The sequence below is a fragment of the Sturnus vulgaris genome, chromosome W (genome assembly GCF_052056855.1).
Source record: "Sturnus vulgaris isolate bStuVul1 chromosome W, bStuVul1.hap1, whole genome shotgun sequence".
NCBI lineage: Eukaryota > Metazoa > Chordata > Aves > Passeriformes > Sturnidae > Sturnus > Sturnus vulgaris.
In genome coordinates this window covers 27,725,404-27,729,329 of record NC_142282.1, presented here as the reverse complement: position 1 = coordinate 27,729,329, position 3,926 = coordinate 27,725,404, and the positions used below count along the sequence as shown (strand labels likewise).

The 3,926-nt window shown below is 47.7% G+C and overlaps 1 long non-coding RNA gene across 1 annotated transcript; it reads right to left on the bottom strand.

The window, feature by feature from the left end:
• Positions 1 to 1,780: 1,780 nt before the first annotated feature.
• On the bottom strand, positions 1,781 to 3,599 carry LOC148220065 (uncharacterized). Its single transcript, XR_015799021.1, has 2 exons — positions 2,624 to 3,599; positions 1,781 to 2,214 (listed from the first exon to the last, which is right to left on the bottom strand). It is a non-coding gene; the product is annotated as an uncharacterized LOC148220065 (long non-coding RNA).
• Between the last annotated feature and the right edge of the window lie 327 nt (positions 3,600 to 3,926).

Genomic DNA, 3,926 nt, shown 5'->3' with positions numbered 1-3,926 from the left:
ACTAGGGAAGTTGTCTGGAGCCCTGCCCTGGGAATGGATAATACTGAGTGGCACAGGATATGGAAGGAGATGGACCAGTATTTGGAAAACTTCCCTCCTCCAATGATCTGGAAGTTCACCTCTATAGATGATTGAGAGAGAGACGGGGACTACTGATTTGTGATCAGAATCTGAATTTTACTGTGAGCTACATATGCTTATATACCATTTACAGGAAGGCTAATAATTTTTTACTACATTCATTTAGTTAAATATGACACAAACAAACTTTACATTTTTACTTAGTTAAATCTTCTTTCCTGTCAGCAAAACTTGATCTAATCTTCTTGTAATCTTCAAAGCTCTGTTTGCTCTTGCCAAGGCATCTTGGTTATCAAACTGCATATGTTAATTAAATCTACAGTACTATCAATCTCATGTATAGTTACATTTCTCCCATTTCTTTCAACCAACAATACACTCTTAAGTGACTTGTCTATTTGTCCTGGTTTCAAAAGACAAGTGTGTGCTAGGGAAGAGCAGGGCCTTCCCTCGAAATGGAGCCAAAAATCCCTCCCTCTGAATTAGTATAATTTTGGAATTAAGGGACTCTCAGGCAAAGATATGGGGATATGAATAACAGTTCTTTACTAATATATATATGTATCTATAACAAGGCAAGCAAAACAACAACATCGAAATTAACAACAAACAGAACAGGAACCCAGTAACAGTTCTTTTGGTTGTGGACACCTTTCCCCTGTGGTGCAGTTACTGTTATAGCTGGCATTCAGTGCCAGCCGGCTCCCCGTGGGCAGGGGAAGATACAGTGATCCCACGTGGCTGGAGAGGTGCCGGGGGTGATGGTGGCTGTGTCCCAGATGGGAAGGGGTGGAGGAGAGGCTCTGCTCATGGATCCCTGGGGCAGTATCGTCCCCGTGCTCCAAACAGGATGCCTGGAGGTGGCAGGCTGAAGCAGGAGAGCATCCAAGGGAGGGGTGCGGTGTGGGGTCCAACAGCCGAGAAATGTGGCTCCCGGCGTTGGGATGGCGGGGGTGGGGGTAGCAGAGGGGGTCGTCCTCCTCCGACTCCACGAGCAAACGCCACGAGCAAGTGCCTCCTCCTCTCTTTACTTGCTGCTGATCTCTCGAGTTTTTCCTCCCCCTTCCTCCCCCCCCTTTTTCCCCCCTTTCCCCCTGTCACTAGCCATCAGCACCAGGGCCTAGTCATCAAGACTTTGTTAGCATGTCAATGGGGAAAATTCCATAGAGAGGAAAGGGAAAAACCCAACCCCCAACACTATTAAATTTTTCACACACTGTAAAATACGAGGAATAACTACTACAATGCACAATATAATGCCTAATACATATAAGCCTACTTTGACCAAGTTCCTAACCCAGACAGTGAGTCTCCAATCTCCCAGGAGCTGATTTAGCCAGTCATACCCATCATCTATTTGCAGCTTGTTACACCTTCTTTCAGGGCTTGAATGCTGGCATAGATGGACTAGGAGTGGTCAGAAAGGTTAAGGCAACACATCCCATCGAATTCGTCACACCCATGTCCCTGTGCTAAAAGCAAAAAATCTATTGCTGCTCTATTTTGCAAAGTAGCAAGTCTAAGAGAATCAACATCAGTTAAAAGTCCTGTTAGTGCTAAGGATGTAGCATGAGTTTGTTTAGCTAGCTGTCCTGGTTTAGGGCAAATTTGGGAGAAAACTTCCAAAGAGCCCCCCTCCCAGGAAGCAAACCTGAGCGGACCCTTCCCCAGCTGGTTCGGGAAGAAATTTCCTCAGAGAGAAGTGGAAAAAACCTATTTATTCAACAGGCACAGCACTGCCCAGCACAAAAAAAAAAAAAAAAAAACCAAAAAACAAAAAACAACCAATACCAAACAACAAAACCCCTTACTCCTCTGAAAAGATGACAAATTCAGAAAGTCTCTCTCTTGTGGGTGGTAGCTCGGCTCAGTCTGTTCTCAGTCCCTCTGGCACTGGAAAATGCCGCTGCCCAGGCCAGGCCCTGGTGGGCCACAGGTGCAAGCTCCTGGTGGTCCCCTGGGTCCCCAGTCCAGAGCAGGTTCAAATAATTCCAGGAAAAAAAACCCAAAAAACTTTCCGGGGAACTTCTCTGCTTCAGTTAGTCAGAAACTAACAAAAAGCAAAGGAGAGCTCTCTCCGCTGTCCACCACGGTGACACAGTCCAGGAGGAGGAGACAGTGGAACTCCTATCTCTGTGTTTTGAAAACAACTGCCTCAGACATTTCATCGCTTCTCCTTCCCCCTCCTTCACTCTCAAATCCAGCCTTAAAGGTACAAAACTTATTTGTGGGCTAAACAGACAAATGGGGATACAATTTAACATGACAAAGTCACCCCAGGACAAGGGGATACAAAAAATACATAATAGTATTGAAATCCAACAAATAAGGGATGAGCAAAATGTATGGTGGCATGTTTCCCCCATCATCCTGTCTATAAAAATGAAAGCATATGGTGTAATTACACCTCATTCATCCTCTCCTGGTCCAGTGATTCCCCGTTACAGTTACCTTCGGGAACTTTTCTCATTTGTGGAGACAGAACATGGCCCACTATCCCCTCACACATCAAGGGTGGACCATGGAGCTTGGAGACACTTACCCAGCACTCCCAGGGAGGCCCAGATGCAGTCCAGAAGGTATCAGAGCCCAAGAACCTCTGGGACTGGTAAAGAGACTCCTGAGTAACGAAAAAAGTGGTATTCTGCTTTAGCACCTAAGTTAGGTGTTAAGAGATCTCTTGCAATTTTGTTTAGTGTGGAAGGATCCAAGGGGTCCAGGCGGAGTTGCAGGTGCTCTCGGTCTCCCCACTGGTAGTAGGACAGGACGCTCTCTGAAAAGCAGGGTCAGATTTCAGCTCTGTTAGCCTGAGGCCAGCATTGGTGCAGTGGGTTAGTTCCCAGGCTGCAGCTCTGTAGGGTGGCGGTTTGAAGCCTGTCTCTTGCTTGCTCTCGCTCTTTCTCTCTCCCATGTTTTTTTTTTTATCTCTGCAGACTTTCTTACTCATAACTGTTAAGATATGGGGTGTATTTTCTCTTGTGAGTGTTGTAATAATAATATTCCCAGAGATAGCCCTTAGGGTTAGTATTGAAATACTGGGGGAACCTAACCAGTAGGGAGCCGTTTTTCAAATCCATACTTGTCAAGACTCAGAAAAGATCTGGCCGACTTACGAACTTAATAACGAGGCATGCCCAAAATTTGGTAGTTTTGATAAGAAATTAATGTCAAGTTTGATTTCCCATATACGTAAACACAGATGCCTTGATGAATTAGAATATACTAGGTTCTTTATGATTTTAGCTTGTCAACAAAGCCCAGCAGCAAACAAAAAGGAAGGGCATATCTTGGTCTTAAAGAAAAACAAGGAGAAAAGTAAAAAAGAAGAGCCGATATTGAAGAGCCAATGTAAAAGCAAGGAGAAGGCGGAGATCGACCTCATCGCCCCTGATTTAAGAGCGGAGATGGTCCCAGCCATGCCTGAGGTGGGCCCGGGTCCGGGAGGGGCCCTTCCACCCCCGCCGGTGCCGCCCCCGCCGCCGTCCGAGCAAGGGGGGGCATGGGGGGGCGTGCCTCTAGCAGGGTCCCAGTCAGTGAAGGAGAAAGGCAGGCCTTGGCAGGCATGGATGTCACGGCCCCCACCCCGCCGCCGTCATCCCCGTCGTCACGGCAAATGGCGAGGGCGGGGGAAGGGGACAGACGATGTGTGCAGCCCACGGCACCGCCCCGAGAGGAGGAGCCAGGGGGAAGAGACTTCTGCCGAGAGGGCGGAGAAGGGCCCTCCCACGGGGGGAGTGGTGATTCTTCTGCTCACAGGCCTGTGAGTCTCCATAGCAACCTTGAACGCCAGGGAGCTGCCTCAGGAGATGATGTCATTAAAGCTAGAAGGGACACAGACCGGCTTC